Here is a 14121-nt window from a genome sequence, read left to right as displayed (position 1 = left end):
TGTGTGTGTGTGTGTGTGTGTGTGTGTGTGTGTGTGTGTGTGTGTGTATATATATACCACATCTTCTTTATCCATTCATCTGTCGATGGACATCTAGGCCCTAGAGCTAATTCTTTACAGATGACATAAACTGGATAATGAAACAAGAGAAAGCTAGAACACCATATCCTGAGTATTGGTCTGCAAAGAGTGGTACTTTAATTTTGTACAGCTCAGAGCTCATTTCAAAATATGACCAAATTCTTTTCACATTCATTCCTGAGTTTCCACTTCCTGACTTCCTCCCTGGCTTATAACTCAGAGCAGGATTTCTTTTTCCTTCGAACATTAGTAGACTTAACTTCCATCAGGCATGTCTCTTTGTCTCCACACCACACGTGGTTTCTCCCTTCCCTTTCAATGAGCACTCTGGGGCTTACATTTAGGATTATTTCTCCTACCTTCCCATCCACCCTCTCCCCTCTCACTTTTGTCCAGCAGACAGTAGATCATAACATGTGATGGGAAGTGGGGACCAGCGGTAATTGATTCAGAGGCTGATTTTGCAAGCTTTTGATACCTTCCTCATTGCATGGCAAAGTTCTTGTGGTACTTAGTGATCTACAGTATTGGGACTTTTAATAAAAAAAAAAAAAAAAGCTCCCCTTGGAGAGTTATTGGTGATAGGAACTTAATTTAACAATAAAAGAAATAATTTGTGTTTTTATAGCATTTTCCCTGAAAGAATTCCAAAGAGCTAGAAATACTACCTGGTTCTCCCTACTTCCTACAGTAAACACCCTTGTCTTCTATTTTTAGGTAGAAGGGGAATTTCCAGTACCTTGCTCCAGTAAGAAGATAGAGTGAAGCTCCTGAGCCAAGTAGGGTGAGGGAAACCTCTCCCTTCCTCCCGCCAGGCCACCAACACCAGCGCCACCACTGCAGCCCCTGCAGCTTCCAGCGGAGGGGAACCCTTCGCATTCAGTGGCTGGGATAAAGCACATTCTGATTCCTAACTGCTTCCTCTGGGCTCCTGTGAGGCAGCTGACCCCTGTTCTTGGGTCCTGAAGGGTTAACAGCCTGGGTTGCTGTTTAAAAAAAGAGACAGAAAAGACAAAGAAAATGTGCAATTATGTTAATTTTCTCAAAGTGGGGGATGGAGAGTGTTCTAGAAAAAAAAAATTGCTGAAACATGATAGCAGTGCCTGATTTAGATTGATAAAAATTAGATCTTTAAAAACTACAAAAGTAATTATATGCAATAAACAATATAGGACTCCATTTTATGAAATGGCAACAAAAGCTGATCCTACAATAGAATTATCTATATTGAAAAAAAAATTAATAGATAAAAAGTGCTGAGATTAAGGAATCTGAAAAATAATTCTCACAGTTTTATGTTGTTTCCTACAACAAGTCAATAGGAGCGTAAAAGACTTATCCCAAGAGGAAAAGTAACAATGGAAGAATCGAGAAGACCAAATGTAGAAATGGAGTTTGTTGACTGAGAACATTTAATTTTCTTCAAGGTTCCTACTGAAATTGTTCTGGGAACTGGTCCCACAAAGGGCAGGTAGCTGGAAAAGTGGAAAACCAGAGAGCTTGTGTCTTACATCAGAGATAACTTTTATTGCATCATCATTTTTTTCTGCAAGTGTGTGACCGTGTAGAACACAGTGACCAAGTACAATACCAGGATACAAGCATGATTTATCCTAGGGCACCAGCAGTTTCACCCACTATGTACTGTAGACTGCCCTGCTTAGTGGGGGAGGAAGTATGAAGAAGGATGATGCATAATGTGTTCCAGTGCCTTTAATTTTTTTAAAGATTTTATTTATTTATTTGAGAGAGAGCACGAGGAGGGAGGGAGGGGCAGAGGGAGAGAGAGAGAAGCAGACTCCCCGCCGAGCAAGGAGCCCAAATCGGGGCTCCATCCTAGGACCCTGGGATCATGACCTGAGCCGAAGGCAGACGATTAAATGACTGAGCCACCCAGGCGCCCTTCCAGTGTCTTTAAATAGCTGCACCTGCCCAAACAAAAGACCCATTCTGACGAATTTCCCCTTCTCAGATCTCTGAACGTATTTCATTCATTTGGCACCTTGAACCTGGACATCATCCTTTCGGCTGTCCTGGCCACTGATATCACAGCCTGTGTTACTCTTAAGCCTCTGTTTTGCCTTTCTCTTGGCATCACATAAACAGCTATTGTCCTGACCACCGCCACATTTTCCTCACTTTGATTTGGCCTTCCATCCAGCAGGCCCCTTTGCTTATGTTCCAACCCGTGGGCACTCCTCTCAGCTGTTGGCCTGGCCTCAAGGACCTCTAGTGTTTGAGCATAAGCAAAGTGACACCATCTGGAAATGTTGATTAATGCTAATTTGGAAAACTGGGACGTTTTATTGGAAGGGGCCAAACACGGCATGCTCCTACACACTCATACATTCACTTATTAAGTCATGCAGGCACTGTCTGAGGTATTGGAGAAATAGACATGAAGTAGAAAAGGAGGCAACAGATCTGTGTGTAACCTAAGTAAATCCCAGGGCTCTATGAGGCCTATCTCTGTGTGGGAAACACAGTCTAATTTCCGAGAAGTAATGAAACATATATTTCATATTTATTTATGTTTCTCAAAGAATACTAAAGGAGTCCCAATTCAGTTCCCCATATTTAGAGATTTTGATTACCCAGAGGCTCTCATATGCTAATCCTCCCAAACCCTTTCCATGCCTATTTTTAAACCACCTAGAAAAGATCCAGAATTAGGCCAACCCAAACTGTCCTTTGGCATGTGACAGGGAGGAGATGGGGACTGAGGAGCATAGACACAAGAATATTTCATTTTCATCACACATATAATCAAATAATTACAACGGTAAGTGATATAATCACCGTAGCTACTGGCATATGTATGGTGCCTTGGAAACACAGAGGAGGAAACAATTATTTCTGCCTTTTTTTTAGGTAGAACTTTAGGAAACACTTGAGAAGTGACATTTGACCTAGGTTTGGAGAGTTGAGTTCAACAGACACAAAAGGGGAAGTGTGTTCTAGGTAGGAGGACTGACACATATAAAGGCAGCAATATATGTGAGGAGGAGGACGTCAGTCCTTTCTAAAATGTCTATAGTTTAGGGTGGGTGAGTGGTACAAGTCATGGGAAATGAAGATGAAGAGATGGGCAGGTTTTTCAGGTCAAAGAGCTTAACTTTTAAAGCATACAGGTTTTGGCAGCAATTTTGAAAAAAGATTGAAGTAGGGCAAGACTGCAGGCAAGGAGATTATTAGGATGCTATTGCAGTAACCTAGGTATCCTACGATGAGGGTCTGGGGATAGGGGAAAAGGAGTAGGGGATAAGGAAATGAGGTCATTGATCCAAAAGACATTTAAAAGGCACCAAAGGAGGGGTGCCTGGGTGGCTCAGTTGGTTAAGCGTCTGACTCAATCTCTCCTCAGGTCTTGATCTCAGTGTTGTGAGTTCAAGCCTATGTTAGGCTCCACACTGGTCATGGAGCCAACTTAAAAAGAAGGAAAGAAAAAGTCACAGAAGAAACAGGACTTCATAACCCATTGGATGATCACAGCAAAGGAGAGGGAGGAGTCTAGGATGTCTGTCTGGTTTTTCAGCCTGGGGACACAGGATGAATTTTGATGCTATTGAATATAATAGCTACCATAGGTTGTTCAAGGGAGAGAGGAAATATGTTTCGAGTATCGATGAAACAACAAGCTGGTAGAGATAGCTGTATACGTAGTGTTTGAAAGAGCTCTGAGCTATGGAGCACATTGGCCCACTGACATTTCTTTAACACCATCCCCTAATTATGAGTGACAACTTTAATTTCGAAAGTCTCCAGTAAAGGAACTTTACAATCAATACTTGTATCAACCACTTCTATTTTTATTTATTTATTTATTTATTTTTTAAAGATTTTATTTATTTATTTGAGAGAGAGAATGAGAGAGAGAGCACATGAGAGGGGGGAGGGTCAGAGGGAGAAGCAGACTCCCCGCTGAGCAGGGAGCCCGATGCGGGACTCGATCCCGGGACTCCAGGATCATGACCTGAGCCGAAGGCAGTCGCTCAACCAACTGAGCCACCCAGGCGCCCTCAACCACTTCTATATTAACTCGACATTTTCTCCAGTAATTTTTCATGATCCTGAATTTGTCATGCTGCAGTTAAATCCCATTTATTTTCTTGCTGAGAAGAGGAAGAGCACATCTTAATCTCTTCTGGAAGAAATTCTTCTGGTGGGAGGACTAACAGTGCAGGCAGCCTCCAACCATGTTTATTTCCTGCATGTGCAAATGCCTAGTTCTCCCCTTCGGATGCTGCAGGCAGTTGGCAGATACTCTGTTGACTAACAGATCTAGTCTAAGAACAAAAAATTGTTAGAGCTGGAAGGATATGAGAAATTATTGACTCAAATCTCCATATTTTACTGTTCAAGGAAACTTTAAGCTATTTAAGTTCAGTTCCTTTTACTCTTTCAAAAAGGATGTGTTCTTCAATTCTTAATATATCTGTGGTTTTTTACTGGAGCATCACCAAGTTTTCCTCATTCCTCTCTAACTATGGAGCTTGGAACTAGTTCTAATGAACAGTATTAACCTACAAACTAAATAGAAGGACTGATTTACCTCCCAGTTCCTGTTTATGCATTCCAGCCTCTTTTCTTTTTAAAAACTTTATTGCAAAAATAATAAACATAAACACGAACATAAATTCAGATAAAAGTTGCCCACAATTCTGTCACATAATTAAATCACTGTTTTAATTTGTCTATGTTACATTCTAGTCTTTATTCATAAACATATTAAATTTTTATCTATTTTTGTGATATAAAACAATTTTATATTCTACATTTTATATTTTCACTTAACATTATGCCAGGCACATTTTCCCATTTAACTACAATTTCACCACTCCCTTACACCCTCCTCCTATAAAATTATAGGGTAAGTCCTGTCATATCTTTATCCATGATCATGCAGCAAATAGATGTCTATAAGCATAAATATGGATTTTTCATTGATGTTTGGGATTGTAACTATAAACATTTCACTGAAACTTGTCTTTTTCAACCATACTTAATACTTCTTTTTTTTTTTTAATATTTTATTTATTTATTTGACAGCGAAAGAGACAGTGAGAGAGGGGACACAAGCAGGGGGAGTGGGAGAGGGAGAAGCAGGCTTCCCGCTGAGCAGGGAGCCCGATGCGGGGCTCGATCCCAGGACCCTGGGATCATGACCTGAGCTGAAGGCAGACGCTTAACCGACTGAGCCACCCAGGCGCCCCACACTTAATACTTCTTAACCACATTTATTATTTTTAAGAGCTTCATATCATTCCATAGTAGGGATATAACAGAATGATATTCAAATTGTCTCCAGTTTTTTCTTTCCCACTAACAAAAAAATGCAATAAACAGGGGTGCCTGTCTGGCTCAGCTGGTAGGACATGGGACTCTTGATCTTGGGGTTGTTAGTTTGAGCCCTACATTGGGTGTAGAGATTAGTTAAAAATAAAATCTTTTAAAAAATGCAATAAACATTTTGGCATTTATGTCACTGCTTTTCTGAAGGACTAATATTCAACTTGTAGTTGCCAGGACAGTATACTGGCCAGCAGTAATATCCTTAGACCTGTGCCCCATACCGGAAGGCAATTGCTCTGGTCCTCCTTCAGTTGTGTTCCTCCCCATGCGGCAAGGAGTTTGTGGGCCAAAGGGGATGTGCCCAGTTGCAATCTATGACCTTTTTTTTTTTTTAAAGATTTTATTTATTTATTTGACAGAGAGAGATAGTGAGAGCAGGAACACAAGCAGGGGGAGTGGGAGAGGGAGAAGCAGGCTTCCCACCAAGCAGGGAGCCCGATGCAGGGCTCGATCCCAGGACCCTGGGATCATGACCTGAGCCAAAGGCACACGCTTAACGACTGAGCCACCCAGGCGCCCAATCTATGACCTTCTATTAGACTATTTTGATATCCAAGATGCTGAAATTCCCTACTCAAAAGTCTTGATCCTAATAACAGGGCTACATGGGTCATTTTCTTTGGTCCATCCTCTTGAGGGTAACTTATGCCACCATTGCAAACACCCAGAGGCCTGAGGGGTAGCCAAGGGGCTGAGGGTATAAACAGAGCTTGGTCATGTAGGCTAGGGTGTCCATATGTGTATTCAAGACTCCTCTCAGTAAGAATCATGCTGCAGGTAGGAAGAAACTGTGGTGAGTCATGAGCCACAGACTGAAGATGGGAGGCCACCTTCCCTGTGCTACCATGGTCTGACAGAACTCCAAGGACGGCAATAATTTTACATCTGAACCAGTTCTTCTAGATTGTCATGAAGGCATATTTGTCAAAGTATGGTGATAAAACATATTTTATTTACTGGTTTTTTAGCTTGATTTTTTTTTCACTTTTAAGTATTTAAACATCTGGTATAAAAGCCTCCATTTATACTCTTGCCCAGGACCTGAGAATGTTAGAGGCAGGCCTATTTGTTGGCGTCTATTTTGATTAGTGTCTGTTCTGACCGGTAGGTATCTGTGCCATATTGGTTGTTAAATATTTTAAATATCACCCTTGCTTAACTGTAATTTTATCTCTGTAGCATTGATTCCACAAAGTAGGATTTCTTGGTGAAAGGGTATGTGTAATTCTAATTTTAGTGGATATTATCATGTGCCATATTTCATCATTCACATTTAATGTCCCAAAAGTTGGGATGCATCTTATAATCAAAGAGAAAAAAGTATTGTATTATTGTTTAACTGGCAGTTTTTTTTCTTCATTTGAGAAAATAATGGTACATCTTTGCTATAGACTGAATGTTTGTGTCTGTCCAAAATTCATATGTTGCAACCTAATCCCCAATGTGATGGTATTAGGAAGTAGGGCCTTTGGGAGGTGATTAGGTCATGTGGTGGAGCCCTCCTGAATGGGACTTGTAAAAGAGGCCCCAGAGAGCTCTCCCACCCCTCCACCATGTGAGGATACAAAGAGAAGATGACTGTCTATGAAACAGGAAACAGGCTCTTACCAGACACCTAATCTATGGCAACTTATCTTGGAATTCCCAGCTCCAAAACTGAGAAACAAACGTTTGCTGTTCAAGCCTCCCAGTCTATGCTATTTTTGTTATAGCAGCCTAAATGGACAAGACAATCTTAAAATTGCCATCTTAGATTTGATGAAATACAGTATTGTCCTATTGTAGCATTTCCCATACCTACTATCACTGAAGGGGAGTTCCTGTTTGTTGGCCAGCACTATGTGGTATCACTCTTTTTTAAAAAAATTATTGTCAATCTTCTGAGTAAAAAATAATATACCACTTGCTTTAATTTGGATTTCTCTTATTACTAGTGATGCTGAGATTTAAAAAGATATACTTACTAAATATTTGACTTCTCTTTTTGTAAATTATTGATTTATATTATTTCCCTATTTTTAAATTGTTTTCTGTGTTTTTATTATTAATTTATAAAAGTTCTTATTATATTATATTGAACTTTTATCTGTCCATTCTATTGTAAACAGAAATTGCACAGGTGAGAAATGAGATGCAAGGAAATGGTTGGCGATTCACCCCAAGATTTCCTACAGTGTAGGGTTGGCCTTGATGCCCAAGCCAGTCCTTCTTTGACATCTTCCCTCCTGGCTTCCCTGATAAAATCCCAGGAATTCTACATGTACTGTGGGGGATGTGATCTAGGAAACCCCAGTGACTAATGAAACCAGAGGCCTTGGTTCCCTACATCCCCTGACCCCTGCCAAGGTTAGACAGGGAGAAACAGAATCCAACAATATATAAAAGGGATTATATACCATTACTAAGTGAGATTTATCTCACGTATCCAAGTTGATGCAACATAACAAAAAATTAATGTAATATATCATATTAATAGAATAAAGGACAAAGGACAAAATCACATGATCAGTCATCTCAAAAGATGAGGAAAAGCATTTGGCAAAATCCAACCCCATTTCATAATTTAAAAAACTCAACAAACTGGAAATAGAAGGAAACTTCCTCAAACTGATAAGGGGCATCTGTGAAAAACCCACAACTAACATATAATTAATAATGAAGACTGGATTCTTTTCCTCTAAGATCAGGATGTTTACTCTCACCATGTCTATTCAACATTATACTGGAGCTTCTACCAGGATAATTAGGCAAGAAAAAGTAATAAAAAGTGTCCAGATAGAAAAGGAGGAAGTGAAACAATCTCCATTTTCAGATGACATGATGTTATATATAGAAAATCCTAAGGAATCCATTAAAAAACAATTAGAACTGATAGAGTTCAGCAAGTTTGCAGGATACAAGATCAATTTTTAGAAATCAACTGTATTTCTATACATTAGCAATGAAAAATCTGAAAATGAAATTAAGAAAATAATTCCCTTAACAGTAGCATCAAAAGGAATAAAATACTTAGGAATAAATTTAACAAAAGAATTGTAAAACCTGCACAGTGAAAACTACCAAACACAGCCAAAAGAAAGACCTAAATAAATGGAAAGACATTCCATGTTCATGGACCAGAAAACTTAACATAGTAAATTTGGCAATACTCTTCAAAATGACTTAAAGATTCTAAATGTAAGAGCTATACCTATAAAACTTTTTTAAGATTTATATATATATTTGAGAGAAAGAGAGACAGCATGAGTGGGAAGGGCAGAGGGAGAGAGAGAGAGAATCTCAAGCAGACTCCACGCTGAGTGCGGAGCCTGTCTTGGGGTTCCATCTCACGACCATGAGATCATGATCTGAGCTAAAACCAAGAGTCAAACACTCAATGGACTGTGCCACCCAGGCACCTCTATATCTATAAAACTCCTAAAAGAAAACATAAGAGTAAATCTTTATAACTTTGAATTAAACAGTGGGTTTTTTTAAAGATATGACACCAAAAGCACAACTTTGGTGTCTCAAAGGACACTATCAAGAAAGTAAAAAAACTACCAATAGAATGACAGAAAAAAATATTTGCAAATCCTATATCTGACAAGGGACTTGTATCCAGGATATGTAAAGAATTTTTACAACTCAACAATAAAAAATAAATAACTCAACTTTAAAATGGGCAAAGGATTGAATAGACATTTCTCCAAAGAAGATTTACAAATAACCAATAAGCACAAGGAATAATGCTCGACATTATTAGTAATGAACCAGAAATGCAAATCAAAACCACAATGAGATACCACTTCACATCCACTAGGATGGCCATAATAAAAATAAATGGGGAATAAGAAGTGTTGGCAAGTATTTGGAGAAATTGAAACTCATATATTGCTGATTGGAACGTTTGGCAGTTGCTGTGAAACATTTTGGCAGTTCCTCAAAATATAAATCTAGAGTTACCCAGCAATTTCAGCAATTCCACTTCTAGGTAAATACGTAAGAAAACTGAAACACAAGTTCATACAAAAATCTGTACACAAATGTTCATAGCAGCATTATTCATAATAGCTCAAAAGTAGAAACAACTTAAAAGTCATCAACTGATGAATGGATAAACAAAATGTGGTATATCCATACAATCAAATAAATTTATTTGGCTATTAAAAGGAATGAAGTAATGATACGTGCAAAAACATGGATAAACCTTGAAAACTTCATACTAAGAAGCCAGTCACAAAGACCATATATTGTATTATTTCATTTATACAGAACATCCAGAATAGACAAATTCATAAAGACAGGAAGTAGATAAGTGGTTGCAAGGGAAAGGGAGAAGGGGGGAAATGGGGAATGACTGTTAATGGATATGGGGTTTCTTTTTTGGGTGGTGCAAATTTACAGAAATTAGTGGTGCTGGTTACATAACTTTTTTTGTTGTTTGTTTGTTAGGTAGAAAGGTTTGTTTCTTTATTTTTTTATTCTATTTTTTAAAATTTACATTCAATTAGCCAACATATAGTACATCATTAGTTTTTGATATAATGTTCAATGATTCATTAGTTGCATATAACACCCAGTGCTCATCACCACACGTGCCCTCCTTAATACCCATCACCCAGTTAACCTATCTCCCCACCCCCTTCCCTTCTGTAACCTTCAGTTTGTTTCCCGGAGTCCAGAGTCTCTCATGGTTTGTCTCCCTCTCTGATTTCCTGTTCAGTTTTCTCTCCCTGCCACTATGGTCATCTGTGCTATTGCTTATGTCCCACATTTGAGTGAAACCATATGATAATTGTCTTTCTCTGATTGAGTTATTTTACTTAGCATAATACCCTCCAGTTCCATCCATGTTGAAGTAAATGGGAGGTATTCATCCTTTCTGATGGCTGAGTAATATCCCATTGTACATATGAACCACATCTTCTTTATCCATTCTTTTTGAAATCACTAAAAACTGTTGAATTTTATACTTTAGAAGGGTAGATTTTATGGTATATCAATTAAATTTCAATAAAGCTGCTATTGAAAAAAAAAAAAGTAGCTGCTGGTTTTGGACCATGGACCATAGTTTACCAACCCTCTGTTGCATACCAATATTTACTGTCGCAGAAGAAAGACCGCATAGTATTAAAAAAAAATAAAAAGGCTACCAGAAAAGAAAAATTGATATCAAGCAGTTTGTTTTCCTCCCAATATAAATAGCATGGTAAGATTATGAACTCTAGAGTCACCTGATTAGGTCTGAATCCCAGATCTGCCATTGGTTACTGTGTGTATTGGCAGGGGATAATAAATAACATCTACCTGCTAGGGATGTTGCAAGGATGAAATGGGTTGATACATGTGAAACACTCACAGCAGTGCCTGGTACATAATAAGCATTCAGTGCAGATAGGCTATTTTTATTCTTCCCTCCAATTGGAAAAATAGCTTGACTAATGCAGTAAGATGATTTGTATTTGGTGTTCTGGTCACAACCAACAGCTTAATAAGAAGGTCCTCTGTTCCCCATCCAGGTCACTATCAGATCACAAGGCTGGCAGCAAGAAAAATGAGGATGGATCATTAATATACACTAGAAAACATGTTCTTATCTCTATGAAATATTGTTAGAAAAATATGTTCTTATCTCTAAGAAATATTGTTAGCACCCTGACAGGCTCTTCTTTTTCCATATCTAAAATATACTGTGGGAAGTTAATTCGTTTTCTCAATCTAATGTCTAGTGTCAGCTGTGACATCACAAAGCAAACTCCCAGATGGTACCGACTGAACCCTTTATGAGCTTTGTTAGCACTGATGCCAAAATGAAACTGGCAGCAGCCTAATCAAAATTCACATGCTAATGGGTAGACCCTTGTGAATGAAGTTAAGCAGAAAATCAATCATTAAGTAACATTCCTCTAATAAAATTTTCATAGATTTTAAGTAATAATGAAATAGCAAGGGATAAACTCAAGACTGAAAAACAAAGTAAAATAGAAACACGGCATGGACTTAGAAATGGGGAAATCATTTCTAAAAAAAGAAATTCAAAAGGGAATTATAAACACAAATTAGTTTTCTATCTTTTTAGTTAAAAATTGAGATTTTTCAAGAAAAGTTAATATCTTAAGGCAAATTTACTTTTCACTTAAAAAGCAAGACAGAATTCCAATGATTTTAGTCTTTTGTTTTCCATGGAAGGCCCACTGGGAAGTATTCAGTTTTTCATTGTTATCATCACGAAGATGTTTGTCTGACCCACACACTCCTTTTGTTCATTCTGCAGGTCTTAACCATCTGTCACGTTTTCTGGAGAGCCTCATAAACACATGTAGGTTAAACCATATGGTCATAAAAGCTGTCACTGTATTATAATCAAGGTCTGGTTGGGGTTTTTCCTTGTTTGTTTGTTTGTTTGAACAGAAATGCACTTGATCATTCTTACTTCTTTAAAAGCTTCATCCTAATCCTGGAACCAAACTTCAGTCTGATAATAAACCAGGTCTGAGTCTGCATCTACTTAAAGTAAACTACCTGAGTAATAGATGTTTTGAAATGGCCACATTTTCCCATCAATTTTGCTCAAATACTATGTTAAACTTTGGGCCATTTGTTATGTTGGCCTCCTCAGTTTTTACTTCCTCACCTCCAATGCCTTTTCCTTCAATCATCCTCAACCACCCACTCCTTGGCTTTGTCAACATCAGAAGTGTCCCTCCTCTGAGAGCTCAACCTCAGGCACCCCAGCTTTGGCTTATCAACTTTGATGCCACAACTCAGTGGTTCTTCCATCTTGCCAAGACCTTCAGTTCAGTAACTATACCACTTTTTCACTCTCCGTCTTGTCTTTCACTCACCTCCCTCATGTCTTCAGTTCCTTCCTTACCTAGTTTAGAATCCATAATCTATATAATCTTGTCTGTTGAAAGCACCATGTAGTTCCATAGCTCCCCTTGGACTCACCTGGCAAAGCTCTATCCCTGTTTAAATCCCACTGTCTACTTACTCTATGCCTGCACCCAAACATCTGATGAAAAAGCCCACCAGGATGACTGGCATCATTTAAATTAATGGTCATAAATCTCAGATGTAGTAAGTCTTACTCAGCAACCCTCCTTTGCTGCTCTAAAATGTTCCAAAATTACTGTCCCATCGCTTCTCAAACCTTCCTCCTGCTCTCTCACAGACACTCCCTCAGCAACAACATGATAAAACATCTCCTGTCTTAAAAAACAAATACCCTCTCTGGTCTTCATAGCTTCCTTCAGCTATTGCCTTTTCTTTTCCCCCTCAGCTTCTCTGCTTTTTTTCTCTCCTCAATCCGTCCTCTGGATTGTTGCCCCCACCACTCTGATGCATCTGCTCTTGCAAAGGTCACTAATAAATTTTGTGTAGCTAAATCCAATGCCACTCTGTCATATCTTATTTGACCTCCCAGAAGCGATTAAGACAGTAGATACCACTGAAACTCCTTTTTTCACGACATTCTTTGCCAGGTTTCAGAGATACCTTGTTCTCTTACATTCCCTCCTTCCTCACTGGCCACTCCTTCTTGATAGTCTCTGCTAGGTCCTCTCCTCTTCCCAACCTCTAAATGTTGGTGTGTCCGTGATTCAGCACTCTTCTCTCTCTCTATTACTCCCAAGGCAATCTCCCATGGTCATCTATAATTTCATATGACCTCAACCCCAGCTTCTCTGCCAAACTCTAGACTGTTTACTTGACATCACACCATCAGCAAGTTCAGCCAACACTACTTTCAAGAATACCCCAAGATTGCCACATTCTCTCCATTTCTCTTGTTGCCACACCAATCCAAGCCATCATGTTTACTTGTCTATACCATTGCAGTGGGCCACTGAACAGGTCAGTAGGATTCCTCTCTTACCTCCCTACAGCAGCCAGAGTGATCTCTTAAAAATGAAATAGGGGGCACCTGGGTGGCTCAGTCGTTAAGTGTCTGCCTTCGGCTCAGGTCATGATCCCAGGGTCCTGGGATCGAGCCCCGCATCGGGCTCCCTGCTCCGCGGGAAGCCTGCTTCTCCCTCTCCCGCTCCCCCTGCTTGTGTTCCCTCTCTCGCTATGTCTCTCTGTGTCAAATAAATAAAATCTTTAAAAAAAAAAAAAATGAAATAGGACCACAGCCCTTTTTCTGCTTAAAATTTCTCTGGTGGATTTTTATCACATTCAGAATAAAATAGAAACTACTTCTTCTGGCTCATAAAATCTAATAAGATCTGGCCTCAGATTGCTCTTGATCTTATCTCCTGGCACCCTCCCCTCCCCTACACGTCTCCAGCCATACAGGCCCCATTTCTGTCCCTGGAACATGCCAAGCTCATTTCTGCCTTTGGGTGTTGGCACTGACTGTTCCCTTTCCTCTGATCTTTATATGGTTGGCAACTTCTTGTCATTAAGATCTGAGCTTAGATTTTGTAATTCTTAGCAAACGCAACTATAAGAAAGATGAGTTATTCAAGTTCTCAAACCTGCTGTGTGCTTTCAACTGAATATAAACATGGGTAAGTTTTTTGTACTCTAAGTACTGCTTCAACATTTTTACTTTTGAAGATTATAAAATTCTTCTAGAATTTAAGTTTACTTCATTAAACTGTCACTTATCTGTGTGGCGGTAGCCACAAAGGCAAAAAAATAGAATCCTAGAAATTGTGTCTACCAGTGCCCAGGAAACCACGTGAGACAATAATGCTTTGTTGC

Source organism: Phoca vitulina, unplaced genomic scaffold, assembly GCF_004348235.1.
Source record: "Phoca vitulina isolate PV1807 unplaced genomic scaffold, GSC_HSeal_1.0 scaffold1, whole genome shotgun sequence".
In the NCBI taxonomy this organism is placed as follows: domain Eukaryota; kingdom Metazoa; phylum Chordata; class Mammalia; order Carnivora; family Phocidae; genus Phoca; species Phoca vitulina.
Note: the sequence above shows the minus strand (reverse complement) of the source record.